The following is a 17,480-nucleotide window of genomic DNA, read 5'->3' as shown; positions in this document are numbered from 1 at the left end:
TGGATGCTCTATTCCAAGTGTGGCCTCACAAGTCCAGTGCGATTCCCTAATGTATCTGTCAATGCTGCTAGCATCAGATGTTTTTGGATCGACAACAGATGGAAATGTAGCCATCTTTTTCCCTTTCACTTTGAGAGTTAGATGATGCGGGGAGGGGACGGGGATGTGAATGAGAGTCCAGCCATACATAACAACACTAAACGTAGCCTGAGAATCAAGGTTACTGAGCCCAGAGCTGATAAAGAATTGGCAGGCTGGAGAGCTAGAGGGGAAGCCCATAATTCAAACTAATTGGGGAATGTGATTTATGACTGTTAATAGGAGGAGGGAAATGTGCTTTGATACTATGTGCTCAGGGGAGGGGAATTCAGTTTGGGGCTTCTATTACGTAAGTGCTGATGTTATTCTACTCGAATAAAGATTCTTTAAGGTAAAGAATGCCTCGAAGTTCTTTTGAAGAGTTCCATCTGTCGGAACCATGACAATATCTCTTTGGCCACTGTGGGAGGGCACACAAACTAGCTGCAATCCTATAGGAATTTGGTGGGGTTTTTTTGGGGGGGGGCCGCATCATTCCAAGTAGTACATTAGTTGGTTGGACTTTGTATTCAAAGCCACATCCAACAGACTGTAGTCTTCCTTCTCTCGCAGCAGCCTAATGGGGTAAAGCAGAGAAACCGAGTAGAAAGCCTGCTGATATTTACACGCAGGAGCAATAGAACACATTAGAGTCATAAATGCATTTCGTGAATGTTCCCGTAAATATTCGAGACTTCTGAAAAAAAAAGGAGAGGCAGTGTTGGCAGCCTACAAGATTGAAGAATGAATCCCACTTCTGACTCAATAATGCAAGCCTTTATGCGTCGAAGTTATTTACGAGACATAAAGCAGGAGAAGCTGTCACAGGAATATTAAAGCTATTTCTCAACTCGGAGCAGGGCGATAGGAGGGAGCAGAGATTTTTCAGGTTCCAATTATATTTCTTTCTTTACGGGGCATGTAAAGCCACTCGTAAACAGAGTGGGCATATAACGTGGCTCAGAAAGACTAGAAAAATATTAGCAAAGAAAGACCAAGTAAGTGTAGATATTTATTTAGCGTATGGCTGGTCTCACACACAGAATTAAAAGCACTTCATATTTACAAGTTAGAACAGTTAAAACAATTTTTTTTAAAAAAAGAAGCAATTATAAAACCTAAGAGGAAAACAGAAATAACATTTCAGAGTTTAATGTCGAGTTTGGAGATCCAGTCAGTAGCTGCCGTTGTTACACAGAGGAAGTCCTTAAAATCTCCTGGGTATCTTCTATTAGTGCATTCCCTCACTATATGTTGGATAGTCTGTCGGGGAGCCCCGCAATCACATTGCGCTGAAGGTGTCTTTCCCCATTTATACAGAGAATCAGCACACACCCCATGAGTCGTTCTAATTCTATTGTATGTCACCCATATGTGTCGGGGTAGATTAAATCCTGGAGGTATACTATTAGGATTAATATGCTCAGAAATTATCTTGGGAGGTATAGCTACTCCATGCTTCCATCCACTTTTGTATAGTGCTCTGATGTTCGGCCAGCAGCTTAAGCACTGTGAGGAGTGGTGGATTTCTTGACTTTAATCGACATCTTAAGAGATTAGAGGTATAGGCATGAATGGGTAGAGAGGAGTTTAGCAGGATCTTACTATATTCCCGAATATATATGGGGGGCAAAGTTTCTCGCGTCCGTGGCAAACCTTAAGCCACACATATGTGGGTGAGCTATTACCTACGGGATTACCGGATTACCGGATTACCTACGGGAGCACCTACTGCCAGCGTCAACGTCCCTCCGTCCGGTACGTTCCCACAGAGAGGGCCTCCTCAGGGTACCACCGGTCAGAGAATGTCGGCTGGTGACCCCCAGGGGGAGAGCATTCTTGGTGGGTGCACCAATCCTTTGGAACCGCTTACCAGCTGAACTCCGGATGGCCCCCGACCTTCGCTCGTTCCAGCGTGATCTAAAAACTTATCTATTCGAACAAGCCGGCCTGGCCTGGTGGATTTGGGTTTTAAAATTATTTAACTAATGTATTCTTATTTTATTGCCCTGTACACCGCCCTGAGTCCTTCAGGAGAAGGGCGGTATATAAATCAAATAAATAAATAAATAAATAAATAAATAAATAAATAAATAATTACCCCCCATAGATAGGGCTCGCAACTTGGGAGTCCTCCTAGATTCGCGGCTTACTTTGGAAGACCATATAGTGGCTGTGACTAGGGGGGCCTTCGCCCAGGTTCGCCTGGTGCGCCAGTTGCGGCCCTATCTAGACCGGGATGCCTTACGTACGGTGACTCATGCGCTCATGACCTCTCGTTTGGACTACTGCAACGCTCTCTACATGGGGCTTCCCTTGAGGACCACTCGGAGGCTCCAACTGGTACAGAATGCAGCCGCGAGAGTTGTGTTGGGAGTCTCCCGATACTCCCATGTTACACCTCTGCTCCGCGAGCTGCATTGGCTGCCAGTTGTCTTCCGAGTGAGATTCAAGGTTTTGGTAATGGTTTTCAAGGCCCTACATGGCATGGGCCCGGAGTACCTCGGGGATCACCTGCTGCCGGCGTCAACTTCCCTCCGCCCTGTGCGTTCCCACAGAGAGGGCCTCCTCAGGGTGCCACCGGTCAGAGAATGTCGACTGGTGGCCCCCAGGGGGAGGGCGTTCTCTGTGGGTGCCCTGGAACTATGGAATCGGCTGCCGGTTGAGCTCCGGATGGCGCCCGACCTTCGCTCCCTCCGACGTGATCTGAAGACCTATTTATTTGAACAAGCCGGCCTGGCCTGATGGGGGATGTGTTAGGATTTTATTGTTGTTTTTAATATATCTATTTATTGTTTTAGCTTGGGCATTGTGTTTAATTCTCTTTTTAACTTTTGTACCTTGTATTTTATATGTGCCCTGTTCACCGCCCTGAGTCCTTCGGGAAGGGCGGTATACAAATATAATAAACTAAACTAAACTAAAAACTAAACATGCCTCCTGGGTGGTGCTAAATGAGTAACAGACGGACTGGTAGCCAGACATCCGCGAGGATCTCCTGGCTTCACACACAACTCCACAGTCCTTTTAAGGACTACAAAATAGCAGAAATAACAGAAATCAGTGTAGATAGACCTAGATCCATAGGCATGCCTACAGCAGGGGCCAAAATTGTGGAAACCTTTTGGAGAAAAGTGCATTTTTGAGGTTTGATGGCTAATAACACCACCTTTTTTGGGAGTAGCACCATAAAATTATATATGAATGGAAAGATAATTTAATCGAGAATGTAATGCAACAAAGTTGGTTCAATTATCTGTACCGTGTTCTATGAAAAAAGGTAAAGGTAAAGGTTCCCCTGCACATGCGTGCTAGTCGTTTCTGACTCTAGGGGCCGGTGCTCATCTCCGTTTCAAAGCCGAAGAGCCAGCGCTTGTCCGAGGACGTCTCCGTGGTCATGTGGCCGGCATGACTAGACGCCAAAGGCGCATGGAACGCTGTTACCTTCCCACCGCAGTGGTCCCTATTTTTCTAGTTGCATTTTTACGTGCTTTCAAACTGCTAGGTTGGCAGAAGCTGGGACGAGTAACAGGTGCTCACTCTGTTACGCGGCACTTGGGATTCGACCCGCCAAACTGCCGACCTTCTGATCGACAAGCTCAGCGTCCTAACCCACTGAGCCACCGCGTTATTTGGCTATAAAGTTATAGCCAAATAACCAGAAAAAGGAAGCACAACTGGCTGAGTTAGGTTGAGATCGGGTAGCTTTCCTTCATCCGATTGTAGCCAATGAGCACGAGTGTTTAGAGAGAGAGCCAATCGGGTGTCATTTTGTTTTGGCCATGAGCCAATCAGATCGCAGTAGGATTCGGTTATTGACGTCATGTATGGAAGCTGAGAGGAGGACATTTGTCAGTGTGTTCTGGGATCGCTATTAAGTGGGTTGGGGTTTCTTTGTGTTCTTTCATTTAGTGAGCTTGTAAAACCTAATAAAATTAAAGCAATGGTGCAAAGAGTTGACTGGTTGCCGAGAAAACAATGTAAAATAGTATTATTAAGTGAACAAGGCTACAGTTACAAAGAAATTAGGAGAAAAATGGGTGGAAACTTAAACCAAAAGGTTTCCACATATTTTGGCCACTATTTTTTTTTTAATCCCATTTATATCCCGCCCTTCTCCGAAGACTCAGGGCAGCTTACAATCTAAAGCACAATGTGCTTAGCAATATTTATTTATTTATTTATTTAGTTACATTTATATACCGCCCTATTCCCTGAGGACTCAGGGCGGTTTACAGGAAATTAAAAAATCCACCATACAAAAGTTAAAAAACCAAATTAAAAAATATTAAATTGACCCTGTATACTTAAAACCCCAATTAAAATTTCTCCTCAGCCTGGGCCCGAGAGCTCAAAGAGCCAGGTCTTCAGGCCCCGGTGGAATGATCGGAGGTCGGGGGCAGTCCTCAGCTCCACCGGCAGCTGGTTCCAGAGGGCAGGCGCTCCCACCGAGAAGGCCCTATCCCTGGGTGTCACCCGCCGGCAATCTCTCACCGGCGGCACCCTGAGCAGACCCTCCCTGTGGGAGCGCACTGGGCGAAGGGCGTTTGATGCCGGCAGCAGGTGTTCCCTCAAATAGCCCGGACCCAGGCCATGTAGGGCTTTATAGGTAATAACCAGCACCTTGAATTTCACCCGGAGGGCAACCGGAAGCCAATGCAGCTCGCGGAGTAGAGGTGTTACATGGGAGTATCGGGAGACCCCCATTACAACTCGCGCGGCCGCATTCTGCACCAGTTGAAGCCTCCGAGTGGTCTTCAAGGGCAGCCCCATGTAGAGAGCGTTACAGTAGTCCAGACGGGAGGTAACAAGCGCATGAGTAACTGTGCGTAGGGCGTCTCGGTCCAGATAGGGACGCAACTGGCGCACCAGGCGAACCTGTGCAAAAGCCCCCCTGGTCACGGCTCCTATGTGGTCTTCAAAATTGAGCCGTGAGTCCAGGAGGACGCCCAGTTTGCGAGCCCTATCAACGGGGGGTAACACCTCACCCCCCATCGTTAGAGGTGGAATAAGTTGGTTAACCCGAGATGCCGATATGCACAGCCACTCAGTCTTGGCGGGATTGAGACGAAGCCTGTTTCTCCCCATCCAGACCTGAACCGCCTCCAGGCACCGGGACATCACGGAGAGGGCATCGCTGGGTTGGTTCGGGGTGGAAAGAAAAAGTTGGGTATCATCAGCGTACTGGTGATACCCCACCCCGAAACCACGAATGATCTCGCCCAGCGGCTTCATATAGATGTTGAACAGGAGAGGCGAGAGGACCGACCCCTGAGGAACTCCACAAATGAGAGACCTCGGGGCGGATCTCTGCCCTCCTGTCAACACCGACTGCGAGCGGCCCTGGAGGTAGGAGGAGAACCACCGTAGAATGGTGCCTCCCACTCCAAACCCCCTGAGACGCCGCAGCAGGATACCATGGTCGATGGTATCGAAAGCCGCTGAGAGATCTAATAGGACCAGGACAGAGGAGCAACCCCTGTCCCTAGCCCTCCAGAGATCATTCACCAGCGCGACCAATGCCGTCTCCGTGCTGTGTCCGGGCCTGAAGCCCGATTGGTACGGGTCCAGATAATCAGTTTCCTCCAGGAACAGAGGGAGCTGATGCGCCACCACACTCTCAACAACCTTCGCCAGAAAGCGAAGGTTGGAGACTGGACGATAGTTGTTTAAAACAGCCGGGTCCAAAGCAGGCTTCTTGAGAAGGGGCCTCACCACCGCTTCCTTCAAGGCGGCAGGGAAGACACCCTCCTTCAAAGAAGCAGTTATTACTGCATGGAACCAGCCTCGTGTTCCCTCCCGAGCCGCATAAGCTAGCCAGGAGGGGCACGGATCCAACAAACAGGTGGTGGTGCTCAGTCTCCCCATGATCCTGTCCACATCATCAGGGGAAACAGGGTCGAACTCAGTCCAGATAACATGCTCAAGACCGCCTGATTCCTCCACGTCAGACTCTGCCCAGTCAGAGTCCAGACCGGTCCGGATCCGAGCGATTTTGTCCGCCAGATGATGACTAAACTCCTCGGCTCGTCCCTGCAAGGGATCCTCTCTCACCTCCTGGTTAAGGAGGGAGCGAGTCACCCTAAACAGGGCGGCCGGGCGATTATCTGCGGACGCGATAAGGGCGGCAAAGTAGTTAGACTTCGCCGTCCTTATCGCCGCAAGATAAGACCTTATAAAGGTTCTTAACTGCAATCGGTCGGATTCGGATCGGCTGGATCTCCAACCGCTCTCTAGACCTCGTCTCCGACGCTTCATCTCCCGGAGCTCCACAGAGAACCATGGGGCCCAACGGGATCTGCGCCGGGTCAGAGGTCGCATGGGTACAACGCAGTCAAGTGCCCTGGTGGCAGCCGTTTCCCAGGCCTCCACCAGAGCATCGACTGGGCTGTGGGTAAGGGTGATAGGTATAGGCCCAAGCGCCCTCTGGAACCGATCCGGGTCCATTAGGCGCCTGGGGCGGAACCACCTGGACGGTTCCGCCGCCCAGCGGCGGGGGGTGGCATGACGGAAAACCAGCCTCAGGAGGTGGTGATCTGACCATGACAGAGGGGTGATGGACGGGGAAACCCCTCCCAGATCGTCCAACCACTGTCCAGACAGGAACACCAGGTCGAGAGTATGATCCCCCTCATGGGTCGGGCCCTCAATAACCTGGGTCAGGCCCATGGCTGTCATGGAAGCCATGAACTCCCGAGCCAACTCCGACGACCCTCCCAGTGATGGCAGGTTGAAGTCACCCAGGACTATAAGCCTGGGGAACTCCACTGCCAACCCTGAGAGGGCGTCGAGCAGCTCAGGCAGGGCTGTTGCCACACAGCTGGGCGCCAGGTATGTAAGCAACAAGCCCAACTGAACCCGAGGACCACATCTCAAGAGGAGGGATTCACTCCCGGCCATCTGGACAATGGTGGCCTCCCGGGGACACAAAGTCTCCCGAATAACCACTGCCACTCCACCACCCCTGCCCTGAGCCCGCGGCTGGTGCAGCACCCGGAAACCCGGCGGGCATAACTCGGTGAGAGGCACCCCTCCCTCCGAGCCCAGCCAAGTTTCCGTGATGCACGCTAGATCCGCACATTCCTCCTCGATCAGGTCACGGATGAGGGGAGCTTTGTTGACTACGGATCTAGCGTTAAAATAGACCAACCTGAGCTCAGGGGCCTGATCACCCTCATCCCCGGGTAAGAGGGTGCTAACCGGAGGGTCGGAGCGCGCCACCGCTCGGAGATAGCGGGGGCGCGATCCCAGGTGTTGATATGGCCCTCCGCGCAAACACCTGCTGCCTTTCCCTATCGCCGTGGGGATTTGAAGCCCCACCCCCACATAGCCTTCATCCTATGTATATGCCTGCTTATTAGGGCTACTATTGTAGATCTTAAAACAGCCTTGCCTTACCTCGATGTTTCTCAGCCTTGCAATGTGAAGTGTTCCAATATTTGAGGGGCTGCCACAAGGAAGAGGGGGGGTGGGTGTCAACCTATTTTCCAAAGCACCAGAAGACAAGAAACAATGGATGGAATCTAATCAACGAGAGAAGCAATCTAGGACTAAGGAGAAATTTCCTGACAGTGAGAACAATTCACCAGAGGAATGGTTTGCCTTCAAAAGTTGTTGGTGCTCCATCAGTGGAGTTTTTTCAGAAGAGACTGGACAACTGTTTGTCTGGAATAGTATAAGGTCTCCTGTTTGAGCAGGGGGTTGGACTAGAAGATCTTAAAGGTCCCTTCCAAACTCTGTTATTCTGAAGATGGGTGGACTTCAACTCTCAGAATACCCCAGTCAACCGTGCTGGCTGGGAAATTCTGGGAATTGAAGTCCACACATCTTCAACTTTGCCAAGTTTGAGAAACATGACCTTGTCCAATACATTAAAAATATGGGCATCCAGTAGGAGCCCAGATGATGCCACGGAACCCTCAAAGCCATTGGCCCACCACCTCCCCTCACTCTTCTAATGATCAGATCTCCAAATGTATTGGACAAATCCCCATCTACCTTCACCAAACTCAAATCCTCATAGAAGACAGCAAAGAAGAGAGACTCACAAGGAGAGGACCAATGAAAGGACTTTGGACAAATTCTTCAACTCAAGAAGCTGCAGGCCAGGCTAACTGAATATAATCCACGTTAAGGAAGTCCAGGCAGTTTAAAATGGATATCAATGTTCATTGAAAGCTCATGCTCTCTACAAAAATCTGAGCTACTAACAGTCAAAGCAAATTGGCGGTAAGAGTCCGTGGAATTCAAGGCGGGCATGAAGTGACTTGAGACTGATGATGAACTTGACCCCTCCATCACGCTCAGCCTGGTCATCTACAATCCAACTCTCTCTCTCTCTCTCTCTCTCTCTCTCTCTCTCTCTGTCTCTGTCTCTCTCTCTCTCTCTCTCTCTCTCTCTCTCTCTCTCTCTCTCAACAAAAGTAAATTTGGGATAGAGGATTTAGAACAGAAGTCAAGATCCATAAAGGTCTTAATAAAATTGGTAGTTGTTTTTTTTTCTCTCCAGCATTGGCCTCCAGACATATAACCCACACTGACCGGAATCTGAAGGCCTCATTTGGACATTAGCCGCTATCAGACACTGATTGATTTGGTGACAGAAATGCTCAGGGATTTTTTTTTAATAGATGATTTGGATCTGAGAAGTCAAATCCTATCAAAGTTTAAGGAAGATGAGAACGTTATCAAGATCAGAGTGGCATTTGCACTTCTGAAGGCTTGTGTGGTCTCTTAGAAGTCCACTCCTAATGGGGTGGATAATGACAAGCATAGGCAGCTGGGAGACATTTCAACAAGGAAGGCAATGCTAAGCACATTGGTTTGTGCTTAAATTGTAAGCCGCCCTGAGTCTTCGGAGAAGGGCGGGATATAAATGGGATTAAAATAAAATAAAATAAATAAAAACTTTGGAGAATAGGTGGACTGTCTCCTAGTAATTGGCCCAAATTCAACCAGTAGTCCTTTAGCTGGGCATAGGAAATTATCTGGGGTGGTAAACCCTAAATGACAGGCCATCAGATCAATTTCATCTTAGTTTACCAACCCAGCTAATTTCCTGTCCCCCGTTGAATGACTACTGGTTGTGTTTGGGTCAATCACCAGGAGACAGAGAGTTCTAGTCAACCTATTCTCCAAAGCACCTAAAGCCAGGAGAAGAAGCAACAGATGGAAACTTATCAAAGAGAGATCCAATCTAGACCTAAACAGAAATTTTCTGGCAGTGAGAACAATCAATCAGTAGAACGACTTGCCTTCAGAAGTTCTGGGTGCTCCATCACTGAAGGTTTTCAAGAAGAGACTGGACAGCTGTTTGTCTGATATGGTATAAAGTCTCCTGTTTGAGCAAGGAGTTGGACTAGAAGACCTCCAAGGTCCCTTCCAACTGTGTTATTCTGTTATGCTTTAATTAGTCATTGGACCAGCTTGTCTTCAGAAGTTGTGGGTGCTCCATCACTGGAGGATTTCAAGAAGAGATTGGACAACCATTTGTTTGATATGATCTCCTGCTTGAGCAGGGGGTGGACTAGAAGACCTCCAAAGTCCCTTCCAACTCTTGTTCTTTCAATCTTTGTATACTAGAATCCAAGGGTGGATTCAGAGAAGACATCTTTTGAACTAAGCCAAGAGAATCAGACTTCTAATTCTTTTTCCAAATAATGCACTTTTCTGATGCCTGATACATGAAGCATGTGAGATTTCTCACTTTTGGTGGCTCCAGCCTTCCCTGGGTTGGTCTGGATTGTACAGTTGATCCCTTCATTCATCTCAGTCATTGGAGTTCATGGGCACCACTTCCAACGTAGTTGGAAAGAATCCAGTTGGGAAAAGCTAATGATCCTTTTGCTCTTGGCCCAGGCAATTTGTAGTCCAGACAATTAGAAAGCTGTTGTGTGAACACAACATGAGGAGGAGGGTCACATTCCTGGCAGGCCATCTGCTCCACCATCTGCCCTTCCTCAGACAGAGATGAAGGAACCACACAAGGTACAATTTCCCTCTCCGATTTTGCAAGCTGCACTGAATAATGACATTTCTGGTAGCAAAGCTTGATGTTCTGTCGTACAGGTGGTTGTTAGAAGAGAACATAGAATCATAAGGCTGGAAGGGACCTTGGAGGTCTTTTAGTCCAACCCCCTGTTCAAGCAGGAGACCCTATGCCATTCTAGACAAGTACCTGTCCAGTCTCTTCTTAAGAGACCTTTGGATGATCTTTGGTAGGGCTTGGAGAGGGGCAATGCATCCATCCTGGTCCTTCTTGATATCTCAAGAGCCTTTGATTCCATGGTATCTACTGGACCAGGTTAGGAGACTAAGACTGTTGTTTTGGGAATCTGGCAATGCTGGCCTGTTCTGCAGCGGTTCTCCTACTTTCTCCCACTTCAGTTTGGGGGGGTGTTTTGAGTGGAGATAAGTCAACCCCTGCTCTATGGGGTGCCTCAACCATCTACCCTCTCCCCTTCTCTTTGTCTTCTGCATGCAGTCCCTGGCTATGGTCATTCACCAAGGCAGAGTGTCAGAACCCATATTTCTAAGGGGGCTCTTCCTAACTCTAAGCTCCATTCTTCCTATTCTTTGGGGTTCTGTCCTACTCCTGGAAGGGAGGGGGGAAGATACCGTGGGTTGCTTCTTTGTTTTTCTCTATCACTACAACGTAACTCTTTGGCTGTCTCTGCATACACACCCTTTGAGCTGTCCTCCCTTGGTGTCAACTAGAAAGCGGGAAGGAAAGGAATGTGCCTCCAGGCATCTGGCTTATCTCCTATTCGGAAGGGAAGGTGTGAAGACCCAACAAAGGCCACTATAACCCTGAGAAAAACAGTCGCCTGGGGATTGGCCCATTTGAACTGACGGGATAAACTATTGGGGTGGGGTTTGCTTGGGACTCCTTTGATCTATTGATCTGAACGGGGAAACCTCAGATCCTGTCCGTCATGCCTGCTATCAGCTTCTCCTAATAAAAGTTCCTTTTGGAAGAAGCGGCTTCCACGAGTTCGGCTTTCTTCGGATGAGGTTTTGAAGTGGGCCCTGACACAGAGGTCTCTTGACCACGGAGTGCAACTGTGGCCTGGAACAGTTCTGCCTTGGCTACCAGCAGGGCATGCTCTTAGTCCAGAAGACTTTCTTCATGGTGACTCATGCGTTAGTCACCTTCTCTCTGGCTTACTGCAATGTGCTCTGCATGCCGTTAATCTTCGAGATAATTTGGAAGCTGTAGCTGGACCAGAATGCGACACTGCAGATATTTAAAAAGAACTTTTCATTATTATTATTATTACAGCCATATAACACCATCGCTTGGAGAGCTGCACTGGCTGGCAGTGAGCATCTGAATGTTATACAAGGTGCTGGTTATTCAAGCTCTCACTTGGCTTTCAGGGCAGAAGATTTGACAGGGCTTGTCCCACTGGATCTAGCAAGGAGGACATGTTCCAACTCCTTTCCACCGAACAATGTCACCTCATTGGACCTATGGTATTGTTCTTGTTCTTGTTAGTTGCAAAGTCATGTCTGAGACCCATCACGACCCCATGGACAACGTTCCTTCAGGCCTTCCTGTCCTCTACCATCTTCTGGAGTCCATTTAAGCTCACACCTACTGCTCCAGTGACTCCATCCAGCCACCTCATTCTCTGTCGTCCCCTTCTTCTCTTGCCCTCAACCTTTCCAAGCATTAGGCTTTTCTCCAGTGAGTCCTTCCTTCTCATTAGGTGGCCAAAGTCTTTGAGTTTCAGCTTCAGGATCTGGCCTTCTAAAGAGCAGTCAGGGTTGATCTCCTCTAGGACCGACCAGTTTGATCGCCTTGCAGTCCAAGGGACTCGCAGGAGTCTTCTCCAGCACCATAGTTCAAAGGCTTCAATTTTTTGGCTCTCGGCCTTTCTTATGGTCCAACTTTCACTGCCATACATTGCAACTGGGAAGACCATAGCCTTGACTATACGCACTTTTGTTGGCAGGGTGATGTCTCTGCTTTTTAGTGTGCTGTCTAGATTTGCCATGGCTTTCCTCCCGAGGAGCAAACGTCTTTTAATTTCTTGGCTGCAGTCCTCATCTGCAATGACCTTGGAGCCCAGGAAAATAAAATCTGTCGCTACCTTCATTTCTTCCCCATCTATTTGCCAGGAACCTTTGGTGTGTCAGCCCCCCCCCCCAAAAAAAAAGAATGACACATGGGGATGCTTCCAAGTTGAGATCCTTATTGTTTCACACCCATAGACAGAATCTTGCCAGAGTGAACACTCGACTCTCTTAATCTATAATATATTCTTGGAACTATTAGGGAGATGATGTTTTCACCTTCTTTCTCTCACACAATATCTCAGCTGATTTGCCTCTTATTCCTCTAGAATTTGCCTGCCTGGGAATCTGTCTCCTTACTATGTTCCAGCAGACATTTTCTGCTCTGTGGAAATCCTCCTGAGGATCAGGATGGCCCTAACTTTGTTAAGCTTTTTGCAAAGTGGTGAGGACCTATCAGTCTCCTAAAGCAATTGGGCCAGGAGGTTAGGCAAGATCTGCTAGTTAATTATTTTTTTTCAGCTGGCTGGGATTATAATTTTGATCAGGTGCATTTCTTTTTCATTAGCCTACAATGGCATTTTTTTTGGAAATAACAAAGGTGCACCTCATTTTTCAAAGCTGTACGTGGGTTGTTTTAGCAAGCAACCATAAGCAGTGTCCTTTCTGGATGCAAAAAGTTATTGGTAGTTTGATAAGAGAGGGGGAGGAGGAAGAGGAGGAGGAGGAGGAGGAGGAAGGAGGAGGAGGACAGAATGAATGAAATGAAAGAATGAATGAAAGAGAAAGAGAGAGAAAGAGAGGGGGAAGAGAAGAGAGTAAGAAAGAATGGAAGAGAGAAAAAAGAAAGAGAGATGAGAGAGATAGCGAGAGGAAGAGAATAAGAGAGGGAGAAGGAAAGAGAGAAAGAAAGGAAAGGAAAACAGGAGAGACAGAGAGAGAGAAGAGAAAGAAAAGAGTATGAGAGAGAATGGAAGACAGAAGAGAAGAATAGGAAAAAGATGAGAGAGACAAAGAAAGAGGAGAAGAGAAAGAGAGAGGGAAAGAAAGAAAGGTATAGAAAATGAGAGAGACAAAGAGAGAAGGAGAGAGAGAGAAAGATGAGAAAAAAGAAAAGAGAAAAAAAGAGAAAGAGATTAAAACAGAAGAGAAAAAAAGAAAGAATGAGAAAAGAGATGAGAGAGAGAAGGAGGAAGAGAGAGGGACTGGGAAAGAGAGAAAGAAAGGGAGAGAAAACGAAAGAGAGAGAGAAGGGGAAAGAGAAATGAGAAAGTGATGAAAGAGAATAAGAGAGAGAATGAGAGAGAGAGATCAGTGGGGTAAAACTACGACAGGTCTGAGTAGCTTCCAGGAAGACAAATTTAATTTTTTTTCTTCCCAGAAGACTCTAAAATATATCACTTGGAGCCTGGTGCCAAAAAGCCAACATTTAGAATTGAATTATTATTATCAATTCAGACTCCCCCACAGACACTTATCAGAACTAGCAGTATTTCACTGTGAAGCCTCCAGAGTTGACTTGGTCCCCTTTGTTGTCTATTCCAGCAACGGAGTTTTCCGAGGAGCACCTTCTGTTTGGCCCCCGAAAGGGGAAGGGTCTACATGGGGCCCCAAATCTATTCCCTGCTCAGTAAAGGAATCTCAACTGAAGCATAGAACATAGCATAAACGGGTGGGAAGGGACCTTGGAGATCTTCTAGTCCAACGCCATGCTCAAGAAGGAGACCCTATTCCATATCAGAGAAATGGGTGTCCAATCTCTTCTTAAAAAACCTCCGGTGATGGAGCACCCATGACTTCTGGAGGCAACTTCTGTTCCACTGGTTGATTGCTCTCAGCGCTACAAAATTTCTCCCCTTGGTTGGTTTCCATCTTAAAATTCTTGTCCTGCCCTTTTCGGAGAATACGCCAACAGCCCCCTCTTCTCTGGGGCAGCCCCTCAGCCATTGAAAGACTGCTATCATGTCACCCCAGTCCTTCTCTTCACACCCAGTTCCTGCAAATAGAATAGAATAGAATAGAATAGAATAGAATAGAATGGAATGGAATGGAATGGAATGGAATGGAATGGAATGGAATGGAATAACAGAGTTTGAAGGGACCTTGGAGGTCTTCTAGTCCAACCCACTGCTCAGGCAGGGAAGCCTACTGTATACCATTTCAGACAAATGGTTGTCCAATCTCTTGATACAATGATGATATGGCCAAAATAAGAAATGGATTATACAGGGCAATAATTGTGTCTCCAATAGAGGAATCATGTCAAGATTTAAATGTATGGACTTCAACTCACAGAAGTCCATGCTTGGATGGAAATGCTGGGCGTGGAAGTTCACATATGTTTATGTCTCCAAGTGGTCTCCAAATTTGGCATGAAGACTTGTGGACTTCAATCCCCAGAATGTTCTGTTCCAGCCTACAACCGGCCCTGTTTGAATGTCAGGGACAACCCCATTTTATAGTCAACAGGCTGGAAAAAACCCAACCAAATTTATTGACAAAGAATTCAAAAGTTCAAACAAGAGTTAAACCAAAAATTCAAACAAGAGTTAAACCAAAAGTTCAAACAAGAGTTAAACAGGAACAACAGACCAGGACTCTAGCAGAAGATCTTCAAACAGTTGCCTTCAGCAACCAGCACCTCCCACACCTTCCCCTTTTATCAGCAGTCCCAAGGCGTGGCTTCTCATTGCCTTCTCCTGAGTTGCCTCATTGCCTTCCTCTATTCTGCTCTGCTAGATTGCCTCCTGCTCCTAGCGTCCCTGAACAGAGCCAGCTGTGCATCATCTTCTTCCAATCCCTCATGCTCACACGGCTGAGTCTGATGAGGAACAAGACGGGAGGGGCCAGGCTGAGAGTCCTGCAGTGCATCAGAACCTCCCTCTGACACCAAAGGCTCTCCAAACCCCTCCTCCTCCTCCTCTTCAGAATCATCCGACTCAGCTGCCGGAACCACAGAATGACACTGAATCACAACACAGAATTCTTCAAACAGCCATGCTGGCTGGGGAATTCTGGGAGTTGAAGTCCGCAAGTCTTAAAGTTGCCAAGTTTGGAGCCCCTTGCTCTAGACCAGGAGTAGGCAACCTTGGGTCTTTTATGACTCATGGACTTCAACTCCCAGAATTCCCCAGCCAGCATGGCTCAGCTTGGAAAACTCTCCTTTTCCCCTCAGCATTGCTGGCTCAGGAATTCTGGGAGTTGAAGTCCATGAGTCATAAAAGACCCAAGGTTGCCTACCCCTGCTCTAGACCAAGAAGAGAAGCTGTATTTTAAATTCAGCAGTACTTCCTTGATTTTTTTTCCTTTGATTATACTAATTATTAAAATTTTGCACGCCTGCCCTCTCAGCTACTTCTCAAAAATTAATTTGATTAATTTCTGAATGCAGAATAAGAATTTACAGAAGAGACAGGGTTAGGGTCTTAATTAGTCCAGCTGTTGTGGGGAAAGAATTAACACCAAAGAACCGGCTAGCGGAAAATCATGGTGAAGATCCTGCATCTGGATGGACTGGAAGAGTTCTTGGTGATTTCTGAGGGTGTGTGTGTGTGTGTGTGTGTGTGTTTGGCTCCCAATTATTTAACCATTCTGGGTCAGTTCTGGAGTTCAGGAGATGGAAGTTACAACAAGGTGGAGCCCCGCCTAAGTTTTAGATAAAATATTTCTTGCAATATGGACCATTCGAGGCTGGAGTCCGCAGCCTGTTGAAAGCCGGTCTGCACAGGTGAGAGAGCAAAGCTTCACCTCTGCCGGTGCAAAAGGCAGGTTGCACGCATGCAAACCTACATTCCATATGTTGTGCAGGATCTCAGGTGTGGCTTGGTTCACAAATACAAGAAACCAGAAGATGCCTGGAAGCTTACGTGTTTATCCAGCGGAACGAAGAGGGGCCCCTTTAAAGGAAAGGAAGTCCCGAGTAACAAGAAATCTTTTTTATTTATACTTTTTGAGGACGTAAGCTATCCACCCAGCAAGGCTGCCACACATAAGATAAAGAATTCACCCAGTAAGGGTGTATTCCTAAAGCAGGGGTCTTCAAACTTGGCCCTTTCATTGACTTGTGGACTTCATCTCCCAGAATGCCTCAGCCAGGCACGCCTGACTGAGGAATTCTGGGAGTTGAAGTCCACAAGTCATAAGAAGGCCAGGTTTGAAGACCCCTCCCCTAAAGACTCCAGGTGTCTTAGGACATTGGGTGTCCCCTTGGTGACCTTCCAGGGCCCTGCAAGTACCCAGAGATAGTGGGGCCATCTGCATGTATACATAATCTATGTTTCCTCCAGATTCCTGGTCAACACATAAGACAACAAGAAGAACATTTTTTTCTTATGAAATAGGTCCCTGGAGCAAGAAAGGTTGGGGGGACCCATGAGTTAGAGACAGGGTGGACTCCTCTTTATTGGGTGTGTTAAAGGAGAACCTGGACAGCATCTGGATAGTGCAGAGAAGAACAAGAAAGATGATAAAAGCACTGTATAGGTTCTCCTGCTTGAGCAGTGGGCTGGAGTAGAAGACCTCCAAGGTCCCTTCCTACTCTACTCTACTCTACTCTACTCTACTCTATTCTATTCTATTCTATTCTATTCTATTCTATTCTATTCTATTCTATTCTATTCTATTCTATTCTATTCTACTCTACTCTACTCTACTCTACTCTACTCTACTCTACTCTATTATTATTTCATTATCCTATTCTTATTCTAATTTCTATTCTATTCTATTCTATTCTATTCTATTCTATTCTACTCTACTCTACTCTACTCTACTCTACTCTACTCTACTCTATTCTATTATTATTTCATTATCCTATTCTTATTCTAATTTCTATTCTATTCTATTCTATTCTATTCTATTCTACTCTACTCTACTCTACTCTACTCTACTCTACTCTACTCTACTCTACTCTATTCTATTCTATTCTATTCTATTCTACTCTACTCTACTCTACTCTACTCTACTCTACTCTACTCTACCCTACCCTACTCTACTCTACTCTACTCTATTCTATTCTATTATTATTTCATTATCCTATTCTTATTCTAATTTCTATTCTATTCTACTCTACTCTACTCTACTCTATTCTATTCTATTCTATTCTATTCTATTCTACTCTACTCTACTCTACTCTACTCTACTCTACTCTACCCTACCCTACTCTACTCTACTCTATTCTATTCTATTCTATTATTATTTCATTATCCTATTCTTATTCTAAATTCTATTCTATTCTATTCTATTCTATTCTATTCTATTCTACTCTACTCTACTCTACTCTACTCTACTCTACTCTATTCTATTCTATTCTATTCTATTCTATTCTACTCTACTCTACCCTACTCTACTCTACTCTACTCTACTCTACTCTACTCTACTCTATTCTA

General features: G+C 46.6%; 1 protein-coding gene across 1 annotated transcript in view; it reads right to left on the bottom strand.

Moving 5' to 3' along the window:
- Positions 1–17,480, bottom strand: part of ADGRB1 (adhesion G protein-coupled receptor B1) — a gene marked incomplete at its 5' end in the record, with an annotated part of 265,769 nt that overhangs the window by 151,118 nt on the left and 97,171 nt on the right. The window lies entirely within an intron of this gene.

This window comes from Vipera berus (genome assembly GCF_964194415.1).
Source record: "Vipera berus genome assembly, chromosome: 3".
Lineage (NCBI taxonomy): Eukaryota > Metazoa > Chordata > Lepidosauria > Squamata > Viperidae > Vipera > Vipera berus.
This window is presented reverse-complemented; position numbering and strand designations above follow the sequence as displayed.